The sequence below is a fragment of the Ambystoma mexicanum genome, chromosome 4p (genome assembly GCF_040938575.1).
Source record: "Ambystoma mexicanum isolate Mex_15411 chromosome 4p, UKY_AmexF1_1, whole genome shotgun sequence".
Lineage (NCBI taxonomy): Eukaryota > Metazoa > Chordata > Amphibia > Caudata > Ambystomatidae > Ambystoma > Ambystoma mexicanum.
The window spans coordinates 844,243,555-844,256,475 of record NC_090927.1 but is presented as its reverse complement, the minus strand read 5'-3'; the positions used below and the strand labels follow the sequence as shown (position 1 = coordinate 844,256,475).

Sequence of the window (12,921 nt, the reverse complement as noted above, 5' to 3'; positions counted from 1 at the left end):
TCACAAGGCCCAGAGCCTACGGCCACACCACACTGAATGCGCCCGATCTCGTCTGATCTCGGAAGCTAAGCAGTGTCGGGCCTCGTTAGTACCTGGATGGGAGACCGCCTGGGAATACCAGGTGCTGTAGGCTTTTTTGTGCTCCAAGTTCAGGAAGTGAGCCATTTCTCAATTGCCTTTCAAAACTGCAAGGTCTAGCTGACTAGATGCTTAAAAGTACAAAACTCACAAGGCCCAGAGCCTACGGCCACACCACACTGAATGCGCCCCATCTCGTCTGATCTCGGAAGCTAAGCAGTGTCGGGCCTCGTTAGTACCTGGATGGGAGACCGCCTGGGAATACCAGGTGCTGTAGGCTTTTTTGTGCTCCAAGTTCAGGAAGTGAGCCATTTCTCAATTGCCTTTCAAAACTGCAAGGTCTAGCTGACTAGATGCTTAAAAGTACAAAACTCACTAGGCCCAGAGCCTACGGCCACACCACACTGATTGCGCCCGATCTCATCTGATCTCGGAAGCTAAACAGTGTCGGGCCTAGTTAGTACCTGGATGGGAGACCACCTGGGAATACCAGGTGCTGTAGGCTTTTTTGTACTCCAAGTTCAGGAAGTGAGCCATTTCACAATTGCCTTTCAAAACTGCAAGGTCTAGCCGACTAGATGCTTAAAAGTACAAAACTCACTAGGCCCAGAGCCTACGGCCACACCACACTGAATGCGCCCGATCTCGGAAGCTAAGCAGGGTCGGGCCTAGTTAGTACCTGGATGGGAGACTGCCTGGGAATACCAGGTGCTGTAGGCTTTTTTGTGCTCCATGATTAGTAATTGCGCAACTTCTCAATTATTTTTCAAATTTGGTATGTTTCCAAAATAATTGTATCCCGTTTTATAGCGGAAATGTTGGACAACATCATGAGGGCTGGAGCTACCTTTTTACATAGAATTAGCATACAGGTAGTGTGTTCATGGGTAATAAATCGACTTTCACATGTAATGCAGTACAGAGAATATTGAGTCCTTCAAGAGGCATGAAAGAAAACCATTATTGTGTTGATTGTTCTCTCCACCTCCCTGCAACAGACACAGGATGGATGAATTAAAGTTATCCTACCAGACATAGGAGTCCTGAATGGGCCCACCAGTCTTATATATCTCGCCTGATCGAGCCTGATCGAGCGATGAGCGTGGTATCATGTTGCAAGTGGCTGCATGGCTTAGCTTACTAAATGCAAATGCATAAGAGTAATATTCTTAGCGTTCCTAGAGCCTACGGCCACACCACACTGAATGCACCCGATCTCGTCTGATCTCGGAAGTTAAGCAGTGTCAGGCCTAGTTAGTACCTGGATGGGAGACCGCCTGGGAATACCAGGTGCTGTAGGCTTTTTTGTGCTCCAAGTTCAGGAAGTGAGCCCTTTCTCAATTGCCTTTTAAAACTGCAAGGTCTAGCCGACTAGATGCTTAAAAGTACAAAACTCACAAGGCCCAGAGCCTACGGCCACACCACACTGAATGCGCCCGATCTCGTCTGATCTCGGAAGCTAAGCAGTGTCGGGCCTCGTTAGTACCTGGATGGGAGACCGCCTGGGAATACCAGGTGCTGTAGGCTTTTTTGTGCTCCAAGTTCAGGAAGTGAGCCATTTCTCAATTGCCTTTCAAAACTGCAAGGTCTAGCTGACTAGATGCTTAAAAGTACAAAACTCACAAGGCCCAGAGCCTACGGCCACACCACACTGAATGCGCCCCATCTCGTCTGATCTCGGAAGCTAAGCAGTGTCGGGCCTCGTTAGTACCTGGATGGGAGACCGCCTGGGAATACCAGGTGCTGTAGGCTTTTTTGTGCTCCAAGTTCAGGAAGTGAGCCATTTCTCAATTGCCTTTCAAAACTGCAAGGTCTAGCTGACTAGATGCTTAAAAGTACAAAACTCACTAGGCCCAGAGCCTACGGCCACACCACACTGATTGCGCCCGATCTCGTCTGATCTCGGAAGCTAAGCAGTGTCGGGCCTAGTTAGTACCTGGATGGGAGACCACCTGGGAATACCAGGTGCTGTAGGCTTTTTTGTACTCCAAGTTCAGGAAGTGAGCCATTTCACAATTGCCTTTCAAAACTGCAAGGTCTAGCCGACTAGATGCTTAAAAGTACAAAACTCACTAGGCCCAGAGCCTACGGCCACACCACACTGAATGCGCCCGATCTCGGAAGCTAAGCAGGGTCGGGCCTAGTTAGTACCTGGATGGGAGACTGCCTGGGAATACCAGGTGCTGTAGGCTTTTTTGTGCTCCATGATTAGTAATTGCGCAACTTCTCAATTATTTTTCAAATTTGGTATGTTTCCAAAATAATTGTATCCCGTTTTATAGCGGAAATGTTGGACAACATCATGAGGGCTGGAGCTACCTTTTTACATAGAATTAGCATACAGGTAGTGTGTTCATGGGTAATAAATCGACTTTCACATGTAATGCAGTACAGAGAATATTGAGTCCTTCAAGAGGCATGAAAGAAAACCATTATTGTGTTGATTGTTCTCTCCACCTCCCTGCAACAGACACAGGATGGATGAATTAAAGTTATCCTACCAGACATAGGAGTCCTGAATGGGCCCACCAGTCTTATATATCTCGCCTGATCGAGCCTGATCGAGCGATGAGCGTGGTATCATGTTGCAAGTGGCTGCATGGCTTAGCTTACTAAATGCAAATGCATAAGAGTAATATTCTTAGCATTCCTAGAGCCTACGGCCACACCACACTGAATGCACCCGATCTCGTCTGATCTTGGAAGTTAAGCAGTGTCAGGCCTAGTTAGTACCTGGATGGGAGACCGCCTGGGAATACCAGGTGCTGTAGGCTTTTTTGTGCTCCAAGTTCAGGAAGTGAGCCCTTTCTCAATTGCCTTTTAAAACTGCAAGGTCTAGCCGACTAGATGCTTAAAAGTACAAAACTCACAAGGCCCAGAGCCTACGGCCACACCACACTGAATGCGCCCGATCTCGTCTGACCTTGGAAGCTAAGCAGTGTCTGGCCCCCTTAGTACCTGGATGGGAGACCGCCTGGGAATACCAGGTGCTGTAGGCTTTTTTGTGCTCCAAGTTCAGGAAGTGAGCCATTTCACAATTGCCTTTCAAAACTGCAAGGTCTAGCCGACTAGATGCTTAAAAGTACAAAACTCACTAGGCCCAGAGCCTACGGCCACACCACACTGAATGCGCCCGATCTCGGAAGCTAAGCAGGGTCGGGCCTAGTTAGTACCTGGATGGGAGACTGCCTGGGAATACCAGGTGCTGTAGGCTTTTTTGTGCTCCATGATTAGTAATTGCGCAACTTCTCAATTATTTTTCAAATTTGGTATGTTTCCAAAATAATTGTATCCCGTTTTATAGCGGAAATGTTGGACAACATCATGAGGGCTGGAGCTACCTTTTTACATAGAATTAGCATACAGGTAGTGTGTTCATGGGTAATAAATCGACTTTCACATGTAATGCAGTACAGAGAATATTGAGTCCTTCAAGAGGCATGAAAGAAAACCATTATTGTGTTGATTGTTCTCTCCACCTCCCTGCAACAGACACAGGATGGATGAATTAAAGTTATCCTACCAGACATAGGAGTCCTGAATGGGCCCACCAGTCTTATATATCTCGCCTGATCGAGCCTGATCGAGCGATGAGCGTGGTATCATGTTGCAAGTGGCTGCATGGCTTAGCTTACTAAATGCAAATGCATAAGAGTAATATTCTTAGCATTCCTAGAGCCTACGGCCACACCACACTGAATGCACCCGATCTCGTCTGATCTTGGAAGTTAAGCAGTGTCAGGCCTAGTTAGTACCTGGATGGGAGACTGCCTGGGAATACCAGGTGCTGTAGGCTTTTTTGTGCTCCAAGTTCAGGAAGTGAGCCCTTTCTCAATTGCCTTTTAAAACTGCAAGGTCTAGCCGACTAGATGCTTAAAAGTACAAAACTCACAAGGCCCAGAGCCTACGGCCACACCACACTGAATGCGCCCGATCTCGTCTGATCTTGGAAGCTAAGCAGTGTCTGGCCTCGTTAGTACCTGGATGGGAGACCGCCTGGGAATACCAGGTGCTGTAGGCTTTTTTGTGCTCCAAGTTCAGGAAGTGAGCCATTTCACAATTGCCTTTCAAAACTGCAAGGTCTAGCCGACTAGATGCTTAAAAGTACAAAACTCACTAGGCCCAGAGCCTACGGCCACACCACACTGAATGCGCCCGATCTCGGAAGCTAAGCAGGGTCGGGCCTAGTTAGTACCTGGATGGGAGACTGCCTGGGAATACCAGGTGCTGTAGGCTTTTTTGTGCTCCATGATTAGTAATTGCGCAACTTCTCAATTATTTTTCAAATTTGGTATGTTTCCAAAATAATTGTATCCCGTTTTATAGCGGAAATGTTGGACAACATCATGAGGGCTAGAGCTACCTTTTTACATAGAATTAGCATACAGGTAGTGTGTTCATGGGTAATAAATCGACTTTCACATGTAATGCAGTACAGAGAATATTGAGTCCTTCAAGAGGCATGAAAGAAAACCATTATTGTGTTGATTGTTCTCTCCACCTCCCTGCAACAGACACAGGATGGATGAATTAAAGTTATCCTACCAGACATAGGAGTCCTGAATGGGCCCACCAGTCTTATATATCTCGCCTGATCGAGCCTGATCGAGCGATGAGCGTGGTATCATGTTGCAAGTGGCTGCATGGCTTAGCTTACTAAATGCAAATGCATAAGAGTAATATTCTTAGCATTTCTAGAGCCTACGGCCACACCACACTGAATGCACCCGATCTCGTCTGATCTCGGAAGTTAAGCAGTGTTAGGCCTAGTTAGTACCTGGATGGGAGACCGCCTGGGAATACCAGGTGCTGTAGGCTTTTTTGTGTTCCAAGTTCAGGAAGTGAGCCATTTCACAATTGCCTTTCAAAACTGCAAGGTCTAGCCGACTAGATGCTTAAAAGTACAAAACTCACAAGGCCCAGAGCCTACGGCCACACCACACTGAATGCGTCTGATCTCGGAAGCTAAGCTGTGTCGGGCCTCGTTAGTACCTGGATGGGAGACCGCCTGGGAATACCAGGTGCTGTAGGCTTTTTTGTGCTCCAAGTTCAGGAAGTGAGCCATTTCTCAATTGCCATTCAAAACTGCAAGGTCTAGCTGACTAGATGCTTAAAAGTACAAAACTCACTAGGCCCAGAGACTACGGACACACCACACTGATTGCGCCCGATCTCGTCTGATCTCGGAAGCTAAGCAGTGTCGGGCCTAGTTAGTACCTGGATGGGAGACCACCTGGGAATACCAGGTGCTGTAGGCTTTTTTGTGCTCCAAGTTCAGGAAGTGAGCCATTTCACAATTGCCTTTCAAAACTGCAAGGTCTAGCCGACTAGATGCTTAAAAGTACAAAACTCACTAGGCCCAGAACCTACGGCCACACCACACTGAATGCGCCTGATCTCGTCTGATCTCAGAAGCTAAGCAGTGTCGGGCCTAGTTAGTACCTGGATGGGAGACCGCCTGGGAATACCAGGTGCTGTAGGCTTTTTTGTACTCCAAGTTCAGGAAGTGAGCCATTTCTCAATTTCCTTTCAAAACTGCAAGGTCTAGCTGACTAGATGCTTAAAAGTACAAAACTCACTAGGCCCAGAGCCTACGGCCACACCACACTGATTGCGCCCGATCTCGTCTGATCTCGGAAGCTAAGCAGTGTCGGGCCTTGTTAGTACCTGGATGGGAGACCGCCTGGGAATACCAGGTGCTGTAGGCTTTTTTGTGCTCCAAGTTCAGGAAGTGAGCCATTTCTCAATTGCCTTTCAAAACTGCAAGGTCTAGCTGACTAGATGCTTAAAAGTACAAAACTCACTAGGCCCAGAGCCTACGGCCACACCACACTGATTGCGCCCGATCTCGTCTGATCTCGGAAGCTAAGCAGTGTCGGGCCTAGTTAGTACCTGGATGGGAGACCACCTGGGAATACCAGGTGCTGTAGGCTTTTTTGTACTCCAAGTTCAGGAAGTGAGCCATTTCACAATTGCCTGTCAAAACTGCAAGGTCTAGCCGACTAGATGCTTAAAAGTACAAAACTCCAGAGCCTACGGCCACACCACACTGAATGCGCCCGATCTCGGAAGCTAAGCAGGGTCGGGCCTAGTTAGTACCTGGATGGGAGACTGCCTGGGAATACCAGGTGCTGTAGGCTTTTTTGTGCTCCATGATTAGTAATTGCGCAACTTCTCAATTATTTTTCAAATTTGGTATGTTTCCAAAATAATTGTATCCCGTTTTATAGCGGAAATGTTGGACAACATCATGAGGGCTGGAGCTACCTTTTTACATAGAATTAGCATACAGGTAGTGTGTTCATGGGTAATAAATCGACTTTCACATGTAATGCAGTACAGAGAATATTGAGTCCTTCAAGAGGCATGAAAGAAAACCATTATTGTGTTGATTGTTCTCTCCACCTCCCTGCAACAGACACAGGATGGATGAATTAAAGTTATCCTACCAGACATAGGAGTCCTGAATGGGCCCACCAGTCTTATATATCTCGCCTGATCGAGCCTGATCGAGCGATGAGCGTGGTATCATGTTGCAAGTGGCTGCATGGCTTAGCTTACTAAATGCAAATGCATAAGAGTAATATTCTTAGCGTTCCTAGAGCCTACGGCCACACCACACTGAATGCACCCGATCTCGTCTGATCTCGGAAGTTAAGCAGTGTCAGGCCTAGTTAGTACCTGGATGGGAGACCGCCTGGGAATACCAGGTGCTGTAGGCTTATTTGTGCTCCCAGTTCAGGAAGTGAGCCCTTTCTCAATTGCCTTTTAAAACTGCAAGGTCTAGCCGACTAGATGCTTAAAAGTACAAAACTCACAAGGCCCAGAGCCTACGGCCACACCACACTGAATGCGCCCGATCTCGTCTGATCTCGGAAGCTAAGCAGTGTCGGGCCTCGTTAGTACCTGGATGGGAGACCGCCTGGGAATACCAGGTGCTGTAGGCTTTTTTTGTGCTCCAAGTTCAGGAAGTGAGCCATTTCTCAATTGCCTTTCAAAACTGCAAGGTCTAGCTGACTAGATGCTTAAAAGTACAAAACTCACAAGGCCCAGAGCCTACGGCCACACCACACTGAATGCGCCCCATCTCGTCTGATCTCGGAAGCTAAGCAGTGTCGGGCCTCGTTAGTACCTGGATGGGAGACCGCCTGGGAATACCAGGTGCTGTAGGCTTTTTTGTGCTCCAAGTTCAGGAAGTGAGCCATTTCTCAATTGCCTTTCAAAACTGCAAGGTCTAGCTGACTAGATGCTTAAAAGTACAAAACTCACTAGGCCCAGAGCCTACGGCCACACCACACTGATTGCGCCCGATCTCGTCTGATCTCGGAAGCTAAGCAGTGTCGGGCCTAGTTAGTACCTGGATGGGAGACCACCTGGGAATACCAGGTGCTGTAGGCTTTTTTGTACTCCAAGTTCAGGAAGTGAGCCATTTCACAATTGCCTTTCAAAACTGCAAGGTCTAGCCGACTAGATGCTTAAAAGTACAAAACTCACTAGGCCCAGAGCCTACGGCCACACCACACTGAATGCGCCCGATCTCGGAAGCTAAGCAGGGTCGGGCCTAGTTAGTACCTGGATGGGAGACTGCCTGGGAATACCAGGTGCTGTAGGCTTTTTTGTGCTCCATGATTAGTAATTGCGCAACTTCTCAATTATTTTTCAAATTTGGTATGTTTCCAAAATAATTGTATCCCGTTTTATAGCGGAAATGTTGGACAACATCATGAGGGCTGGAGCTACCTTTTTACATAGAATTAGCATACAGGTAGTGTGTTCATGGGTAATAAATCGACTTTCACATGTAATGCAGTACAGAGAATATTGAGTCCTTCAAGAGGCATGAAAGAAAACCATTATTGTGTTGATTGTTCTCTCCACCTCCCTGCAACAGACACAGGATGGATGAATTAAAGTTATCCTACCAGACATAGGAGTCCTGAATGGGCCCACCAGTCTTATATATCTCGCCTGATCGAGCCTGATCGAGCGATGAGCGTGGTATCATGTTGCAAGTGGCTGCATGGCTTAGCTTACTAAATGCAAATGCATAAGAGTAATATTCTTAGCATTCCTAGAGCCTACGGCCACACCACACTGAATGCACCCGATCTCGTCTGATCTTGGAAGTTAAGCAGTGTCAGGCCTAGTTAGTACCTGGATGGGAGACCGCCTGGGAATACCAGGTGCTGTAGGCTTTTTTGTGCTCCAAGTTCAGGAAGTGAGCCCTTTCTCAATTGCCTTTTAAAACTGCAAGGTCTAGCCGACTAGATGCTTAAAAGTACAAAACTCACAAGGCCCAGAGCCTACGGCCACACCACACTGAATGCGCCCGATCTCGTCTGATCTTGGAAGCTAAGCAGTGTCTGGCCCCCTTAGTACCTGGATGGGAGACCGCCTGGGAATACCAGGTGCTGTAGGCTTTTTTGTGCTCCAAGTTCAGGAAGTGAGCCATTTCACAATTGCCTTTCAAAACTGCAAGGTCTAGCCGACTAGATGCTTAAAAGTACAAAACTCACTAGGCCCAGAGCCTACGGCCACACCACACTGAATGCGCCCGATCTCAGAAGCTAAGCAGGGTCGGGCCTAGTTAGTACCTGGATGGGAGACTGCCTGGGAATACCAGGTGCTGTAGGCTTTTTTGTGCTCCATGATTAGTAATTGCGCAACTTCTCAATTATTTTTCAAATTTGGTATGTTTCCAAAATAATTGTATCCCGTTTTATAGCGGAAATGTTGGACAACATCATGAGGGCTGGAGCTACCTTTTTACATAGAATTAGCATACAGGTAGTGTGTTCATGGGTAATAAATCGACTTTCACATGTAATGCAGTACAGAGAATATTGAGTCCTTCAAGAGGCATGAAAGAAAACCATTATTGTGTTGATTGTTCTCTCCACCTCCCTGCAACAGACACAGGATGGATGAATTAAAGTTATCCTACCAGACATAGGAGTCCTGAATGGGCCCACCAGTCTTATATATCTCGCCTGATCGAGCCTGATCGAGCGATGAGCGTGGTATCATGTTGCAAGTGGCTGCATGGCTTAGCTTACTAAATGCAAATGCATAAGAGTAATATTCTTAGCATTTCTAGAGCCTATGGCCACACCACACTGAATGCACCCGATCTCGTCTGATCTCGGAAGTTAAGCAGTGTTAGGCCTAGTTAGTACCTGGATGGGAGACCGCCTGGGAATACCAGGTGCTGTAGGCTTTTTTGTGTTCCAAGTTCAGGAAGTGAGCCATTTCACAATTGCCTTTCAAAACTGCAAGGTCTAGCCGACTAGATGCTTAAAAGTACAAAACTCACAAGGCCCAGAGCCTACGGCCACACCACACTGAATGCGTCTGATCTCGGAAGCTAAGCTGTGTCGGGCCTCGTTAGTACCTGGATGGGAGACCGCCTGGGAATACCAGGTGCTGTAGGCTTTTTTGTGCTCCAAGTTCAGGAAGTGAGCCATTTCTCAATTGCCATTCAAAACTGCAAGGTCTAGCTGACTAGATGCTTAAAAGTACAAAACTCACTAGGCCCAGAGACTACGGACACACCACACTGATTGCGCCCGATCTCGTCTGATCTCGGAAGCTAAGCAGTGTCGGGCCTAGTTAGTACCTGGATGGGAGACCACCTGGGAATACCAGGTGCTGTAGGCTTTTTTGTGCTCCAAGTTCAGGAAGTGAGCCATTTCACAATTGCCTTTCAAAACTGCAAGGTCTAGCCGACTAGATGCTTAAAAGTACAAAACTCACTAGGCCCAGAGCCTACGGCCACACCACACTGAATGCGCCTGATCTCGTCTGATCTCAGAAGCTAAGCAGTGTCGGGCCTAGTTAGTACCTGGATGGGAGACCGCCTGGGAATACCAGGTGCTGTAGGCTTTTTTGTACTCCAAGTTCAGGAAGTGAGCCATTTCTCAATTTCCTTTCAAAACTGCAAGGTCTAGCCGACTAGATGCTTAAAAGTACAAAACTCACAAGGCCCAGAGCCTATGGCCACACCACACTGAATGCGCCCGATCTCGTCTGATCTCGGAAGCTAAGCAGTGTCGGGCCTTGTTAGTACCTGGATGGGAGACCGCCTGGGAATACCAGGTGCTGTAGGCTTTTTTGTGCTCCAAGTTCAGGAAGTGAGCCATTTCTCAATTGCCTTTCAAAACTGCAAGGTCTAGCTGACTAGATGCATAAAAGTACAAAACTCACTAGGCCCAGAGCCTACGGCCACACCACACTGATTGCGCCCGATCTCGTCTGATCTCGGAAGCTGAGCAGTGTCGGGCCTAGTTAGTACCTGGATGGGAGACCACCTGGGAATACCAGGTGCTGTAGGCTTTTTTGTACTCCAAGTTCAGGAAGTGAGCCATTTCACAAATGCCTTTCAAAACTGCAAGGTCTAGCCGACTAGATGCTTAAAAGTACAAAACTCACTAGGCCCAGAGCCTACGGCCACACCACACTGAATGCGCCCGATCTCGGAAGCTAAGCAGGGTCGGGCCTAGTTAGTACCTGGATGGGAGACTGCCTGGGAATACCAGGTGCTGTAGGCTTTTTTGTGCTCCATGATTAGTAATTGCGCAACTTCTCAATTATTTTTCAAATTTGGTATGTTTCCAAAATAATTGTATCCCGTTTTATAGCGGAAATGTTGGACAACATCATGAGGGCTGGAGCTACCTTTTTACATAGAATTAGCATACAGGTAGTGTGTTCATGGGTAATAAATCGACTTTCACATGTAATGCAGTACAGAGAATATTGAGTCCTTCAAGAGGCATGAAAGAAAACCATTATTGTGTTGATTGTTCTCTCCACCTCCCTGCAACAGACACAGGATGGATGAATTAAAGTTATCCTACCAGACATAGGAGTCCTGAATGGGCCCACCAGTCTTATATATCTCGCCTGATCGAGCCTGATCGAGCGATGAGCGTGGTATCATGTTGCAAGTGGCTGCATGGCTTAGCTTACTAAATGCAAATGCATAAGAGTAATATTCTTAGCATTCCTAGAGCCTACGGCCACACCACACTGAATGCACCCGATCTTGTCTGATCTTGGAAGTTAAGCAGTGTCAGGCCTAGTTAGTACCTGGATGGGAGACCGCCTGGGAATACCAGGTGCTGTAGGCTTTTTTGTGCTCCAAGTTCAGGAAGTGAGCCCTTTCTCAATTGCCTTTTAAAACTGCAAGGTCTAGCCGACTAGATGCTTAAAAGTACAAAACTCACAAGGCCCAGAGCCTACGCCACACCACACTGAATGCGCCCGATCTCGTCTGATCTCGGAAGCTAAGCAGTGTCGGGCCTCGTTAGTACCTGGATGGGAGACCGCCTGGGAATACCAGGTGCTGTAGGCTTTTTTGTGCTCCAAGTTCAGGAAGTGAGCCATTTCACAATTGCCTTTCAAAACTGCAAGGTCTAGCCGACTAGATGCTTAAAAGTACAAAACTCACTAGGCCCAGAGCCTACGGCCACACCACACTGAATGCGCCTGATCTCGTCTGATCTCAGAAGCTAAGCAGTGTCGGGCCTAGTTAGTACCTGGATGGGAGACCGCCTGGGAATACCAGGTGCTGTAGGCTTTTTTCTACTCCAAGTTCAGGAAGTGAGCCATTTCTCAATTGCCTTTCAAAACTGCAAGGTCTAGCCGACTAGATGCTTAAAAGTACAAAACTCACAAGGCCCAGAGCCTACGGCCACACCACACTGAATGCGCCCGATCTCGGAAGCTAAGCAGGGTCGGGCCTAGTTAGTACCTGGATGGGAGACTGCCTGGGAATACCAGGTGCTGTAGGCTTTTTTGTGCTCCATGATTAGTAATTGCGCAACTTCTCAATTATTTTTCAAATTTGGTATGTTTCCAAAATAATTGTATCCCGTTTTATAGCGGAAATGTTGGACAACATCATGAGGGCTGGAGCTACCTTTTTACATAGAATTAGCATACAGGTAGTGTGTTCATGGGTAATAAATCGACTTTCACATGTAATGCAGTACAGAGAATATTGAGTCCTTCAAGAGGCATGAAAGAAAACCATTATTGTGTTGATTGTTCTCTCCACCTCCCTGCAACAGACACAGGATGGATGAATTAAAGTTATCCTACCAGACATAGGAGTCCTGAATGGGCCCACCAGTCTTATATATCTCGCCTGATCGAGCCTGATCGAGCGATGAGCGTGGTATCATGTTGCAAGTGGCTGCATGGCTTAGCTTACTAAATGCAAATGCATAAGAGTAATATTCTTAGCATTCCTAGAGCCTACGGCCACACCACACTGAATGCACCCGATCTCGTCTGATCTCGGAAGTTAAGCAGTGTCAGGCCTAGTTAGTACCTGGATGGGAGACCGCCTGGGAATACCAGGTGCTGTAGGCTTTTTTGTGCTCCAAGTTCAGGAAGTGAGCCATTTCACAATTGCCTTTCAAAACTGCAAGGTCTAGCCGACTAGATGCTTAAAAGTACAAAACTCACTAGGCCCAGAGCCTACGGCCACACCACACTGAATGCGCCTGATCTCGTCTGATCTCAGAAGCTAAGCAGTGTCGGGCCTAGTTAGTACCTGGATAGGAGACCGCCTGGGAATACCAGGTGCTGTAGGCTTTTTTGTACTCCAAGTTCAGGAAGTGAGCCATTTCTCAATTGCCTTTCAAAACTGCAAGGTCTAGCCGACTAGATGCTTAAAAGTACAAAACTCACAAGGCCCAGAGCCTACGGCCACACCACACTGAATGCGCCCGATCTCGTCTGATCTCGGAAGCTAAGCAGTGTCGGGCCTCGTTAGTACCTGGATGGGAGACCGCCTGGGAATACCAGGTGCTGTAGGCTTTTTTGTGCTCCAAGTTC

At 47.5% G+C, this 12,921-nt stretch overlaps 31 non-coding genes and 13 pseudogenes across 31 annotated transcripts; all 44 read left to right on the top strand.

Moving 5' to 3' along the window:
- Nucleotides 1-14: 14 nt before the first annotated feature.
- Nucleotides 15-133, top strand: LOC138462132 (5S ribosomal RNA). Its single transcript, XR_011264735.1, has one exon. It is a non-coding gene; the product is annotated as a 5S ribosomal RNA (ribosomal RNA).
- Nucleotides 134-239: 106 nt separating this feature from the next.
- Nucleotides 240-358, top strand: LOC138454860 (5S ribosomal RNA). Its single transcript, XR_011261517.1, has one exon. It is a non-coding gene; the product is annotated as a 5S ribosomal RNA (ribosomal RNA).
- A 106-nt stretch (nt 359-464) lies between these two features.
- On the top strand, nt 465-583 carry LOC138461057 (5S ribosomal RNA). Its single transcript, XR_011263699.1, has one exon. It is a non-coding gene; the product is annotated as a 5S ribosomal RNA (ribosomal RNA).
- Nucleotides 584-689: 106 nt separating this feature from the next.
- Nucleotides 690-798, top strand: LOC138457028 (5S ribosomal RNA; annotated as a pseudogene).
- Nucleotides 799-1,261: 463 nt separating this feature from the next.
- Nucleotides 1,262-1,380, top strand: LOC138461429 (5S ribosomal RNA). The gene has a single exon (XR_011264044.1). It is a non-coding gene; the product is annotated as a 5S ribosomal RNA (ribosomal RNA).
- Nucleotides 1,381-1,486: 106 nt separating this feature from the next.
- On the top strand, nt 1,487-1,605 carry LOC138462130 (5S ribosomal RNA). Its single transcript, XR_011264734.1, has one exon. It is a non-coding gene; the product is annotated as a 5S ribosomal RNA (ribosomal RNA).
- A 106-nt stretch (nt 1,606-1,711) lies between these two features.
- Nucleotides 1,712-1,830, top strand: LOC138454859 (5S ribosomal RNA). The gene has a single exon (XR_011261515.1). It is a non-coding gene; the product is annotated as a 5S ribosomal RNA (ribosomal RNA).
- Nucleotides 1,831-1,936: 106 nt separating this feature from the next.
- LOC138460322 (5S ribosomal RNA) lies at nt 1,937-2,055 on the top strand. Its single transcript, XR_011263091.1, has one exon. It is a non-coding gene; the product is annotated as a 5S ribosomal RNA (ribosomal RNA).
- Nucleotides 2,056-2,161: 106 nt separating this feature from the next.
- On the top strand, nt 2,162-2,270 carry LOC138457026 (5S ribosomal RNA; annotated as a pseudogene).
- Nucleotides 2,271-2,733: 463 nt separating this feature from the next.
- Nucleotides 2,734-2,852, top strand: LOC138463646 (5S ribosomal RNA). Its single transcript, XR_011266232.1, has one exon. It is a non-coding gene; the product is annotated as a 5S ribosomal RNA (ribosomal RNA).
- A 106-nt stretch (nt 2,853-2,958) lies between these two features.
- LOC138455988 (5S ribosomal RNA) lies at nt 2,959-3,077 on the top strand (annotated as a pseudogene).
- A 106-nt stretch (nt 3,078-3,183) lies between these two features.
- LOC138457025 (5S ribosomal RNA) lies at nt 3,184-3,292 on the top strand (annotated as a pseudogene).
- A 463-nt stretch (nt 3,293-3,755) lies between these two features.
- LOC138454336 (5S ribosomal RNA) lies at nt 3,756-3,874 on the top strand. Its single transcript, XR_011261018.1, has one exon. It is a non-coding gene; the product is annotated as a 5S ribosomal RNA (ribosomal RNA).
- A 106-nt stretch (nt 3,875-3,980) lies between these two features.
- LOC138455133 (5S ribosomal RNA) lies at nt 3,981-4,099 on the top strand. Its single transcript, XR_011261775.1, has one exon. It is a non-coding gene; the product is annotated as a 5S ribosomal RNA (ribosomal RNA).
- A 106-nt stretch (nt 4,100-4,205) lies between these two features.
- On the top strand, nt 4,206-4,314 carry LOC138457024 (5S ribosomal RNA; annotated as a pseudogene).
- Nucleotides 4,315-4,777: 463 nt separating this feature from the next.
- Nucleotides 4,778-4,896, top strand: LOC138458219 (5S ribosomal RNA). The gene has a single exon (XR_011262376.1). It is a non-coding gene; the product is annotated as a 5S ribosomal RNA (ribosomal RNA).
- A 106-nt stretch (nt 4,897-5,002) lies between these two features.
- On the top strand, nt 5,003-5,111 carry LOC138458806 (5S ribosomal RNA; annotated as a pseudogene).
- Nucleotides 5,112-5,217: 106 nt separating this feature from the next.
- Nucleotides 5,218-5,336, top strand: LOC138454438 (5S ribosomal RNA). Its single transcript, XR_011261115.1, has one exon. It is a non-coding gene; the product is annotated as a 5S ribosomal RNA (ribosomal RNA).
- Nucleotides 5,337-5,442: 106 nt separating this feature from the next.
- Nucleotides 5,443-5,561, top strand: LOC138462706 (5S ribosomal RNA). Its single transcript, XR_011265300.1, has one exon. It is a non-coding gene; the product is annotated as a 5S ribosomal RNA (ribosomal RNA).
- Nucleotides 5,562-5,667: 106 nt separating this feature from the next.
- LOC138462474 (5S ribosomal RNA) lies at nt 5,668-5,786 on the top strand. The gene has a single exon (XR_011265069.1). It is a non-coding gene; the product is annotated as a 5S ribosomal RNA (ribosomal RNA).
- Nucleotides 5,787-5,892: 106 nt separating this feature from the next.
- Nucleotides 5,893-6,011, top strand: LOC138460310 (5S ribosomal RNA). Its single transcript, XR_011263079.1, has one exon. It is a non-coding gene; the product is annotated as a 5S ribosomal RNA (ribosomal RNA).
- A 98-nt stretch (nt 6,012-6,109) lies between these two features.
- LOC138457023 (5S ribosomal RNA) lies at nt 6,110-6,218 on the top strand (annotated as a pseudogene).
- A 463-nt stretch (nt 6,219-6,681) lies between these two features.
- Nucleotides 6,682-6,800, top strand: LOC138461428 (5S ribosomal RNA). The gene has a single exon (XR_011264043.1). It is a non-coding gene; the product is annotated as a 5S ribosomal RNA (ribosomal RNA).
- Nucleotides 6,801-6,906: 106 nt separating this feature from the next.
- Nucleotides 6,907-7,025, top strand: LOC138462129 (5S ribosomal RNA). The gene has a single exon (XR_011264733.1). It is a non-coding gene; the product is annotated as a 5S ribosomal RNA (ribosomal RNA).
- A 107-nt stretch (nt 7,026-7,132) lies between these two features.
- On the top strand, nt 7,133-7,251 carry LOC138454858 (5S ribosomal RNA). The gene has a single exon (XR_011261514.1). It is a non-coding gene; the product is annotated as a 5S ribosomal RNA (ribosomal RNA).
- Nucleotides 7,252-7,357: 106 nt separating this feature from the next.
- On the top strand, nt 7,358-7,476 carry LOC138460298 (5S ribosomal RNA). Its single transcript, XR_011263067.1, has one exon. It is a non-coding gene; the product is annotated as a 5S ribosomal RNA (ribosomal RNA).
- Nucleotides 7,477-7,582: 106 nt separating this feature from the next.
- On the top strand, nt 7,583-7,691 carry LOC138457022 (5S ribosomal RNA; annotated as a pseudogene).
- Nucleotides 7,692-8,154: 463 nt separating this feature from the next.
- LOC138463644 (5S ribosomal RNA) lies at nt 8,155-8,273 on the top strand. Its single transcript, XR_011266230.1, has one exon. It is a non-coding gene; the product is annotated as a 5S ribosomal RNA (ribosomal RNA).
- Nucleotides 8,274-8,379: 106 nt separating this feature from the next.
- Nucleotides 8,380-8,498, top strand: LOC138455820 (5S ribosomal RNA; annotated as a pseudogene).
- Nucleotides 8,499-8,604: 106 nt separating this feature from the next.
- Nucleotides 8,605-8,713, top strand: LOC138458533 (5S ribosomal RNA; annotated as a pseudogene).
- Nucleotides 8,714-9,176: 463 nt separating this feature from the next.
- LOC138461780 (5S ribosomal RNA) lies at nt 9,177-9,295 on the top strand. Its single transcript, XR_011264386.1, has one exon. It is a non-coding gene; the product is annotated as a 5S ribosomal RNA (ribosomal RNA).
- Nucleotides 9,296-9,401: 106 nt separating this feature from the next.
- On the top strand, nt 9,402-9,510 carry LOC138458804 (5S ribosomal RNA; annotated as a pseudogene).
- Nucleotides 9,511-9,616: 106 nt separating this feature from the next.
- Nucleotides 9,617-9,735, top strand: LOC138454437 (5S ribosomal RNA). Its single transcript, XR_011261114.1, has one exon. It is a non-coding gene; the product is annotated as a 5S ribosomal RNA (ribosomal RNA).
- A 106-nt stretch (nt 9,736-9,841) lies between these two features.
- Nucleotides 9,842-9,960, top strand: LOC138454938 (5S ribosomal RNA). The gene has a single exon (XR_011261593.1). It is a non-coding gene; the product is annotated as a 5S ribosomal RNA (ribosomal RNA).
- A 106-nt stretch (nt 9,961-10,066) lies between these two features.
- On the top strand, nt 10,067-10,185 carry LOC138462514 (5S ribosomal RNA). The gene has a single exon (XR_011265110.1). It is a non-coding gene; the product is annotated as a 5S ribosomal RNA (ribosomal RNA).
- Nucleotides 10,186-10,291: 106 nt separating this feature from the next.
- LOC138464776 (5S ribosomal RNA) lies at nt 10,292-10,410 on the top strand. Its single transcript, XR_011267352.1, has one exon. It is a non-coding gene; the product is annotated as a 5S ribosomal RNA (ribosomal RNA).
- Nucleotides 10,411-10,516: 106 nt separating this feature from the next.
- Nucleotides 10,517-10,625, top strand: LOC138457021 (5S ribosomal RNA; annotated as a pseudogene).
- Nucleotides 10,626-11,088: 463 nt separating this feature from the next.
- LOC138454646 (5S ribosomal RNA) lies at nt 11,089-11,207 on the top strand. The gene has a single exon (XR_011261314.1). It is a non-coding gene; the product is annotated as a 5S ribosomal RNA (ribosomal RNA).
- Nucleotides 11,208-11,313: 106 nt separating this feature from the next.
- Nucleotides 11,314-11,431, top strand: LOC138455293 (5S ribosomal RNA). The gene has a single exon (XR_011261931.1). It is a non-coding gene; the product is annotated as a 5S ribosomal RNA (ribosomal RNA).
- A 106-nt stretch (nt 11,432-11,537) lies between these two features.
- Nucleotides 11,538-11,656, top strand: LOC138454926 (5S ribosomal RNA). Its single transcript, XR_011261582.1, has one exon. It is a non-coding gene; the product is annotated as a 5S ribosomal RNA (ribosomal RNA).
- A 106-nt stretch (nt 11,657-11,762) lies between these two features.
- LOC138457020 (5S ribosomal RNA) lies at nt 11,763-11,871 on the top strand (annotated as a pseudogene).
- A 463-nt stretch (nt 11,872-12,334) lies between these two features.
- On the top strand, nt 12,335-12,453 carry LOC138461426 (5S ribosomal RNA). The gene has a single exon (XR_011264041.1). It is a non-coding gene; the product is annotated as a 5S ribosomal RNA (ribosomal RNA).
- Nucleotides 12,454-12,559: 106 nt separating this feature from the next.
- LOC138463293 (5S ribosomal RNA) lies at nt 12,560-12,678 on the top strand. Its single transcript, XR_011265879.1, has one exon. It is a non-coding gene; the product is annotated as a 5S ribosomal RNA (ribosomal RNA).
- Nucleotides 12,679-12,784: 106 nt separating this feature from the next.
- LOC138462128 (5S ribosomal RNA) lies at nt 12,785-12,903 on the top strand. The gene has a single exon (XR_011264732.1). It is a non-coding gene; the product is annotated as a 5S ribosomal RNA (ribosomal RNA).
- The last annotated feature ends 18 nt before the right edge of the window (nt 12,904-12,921 follow it).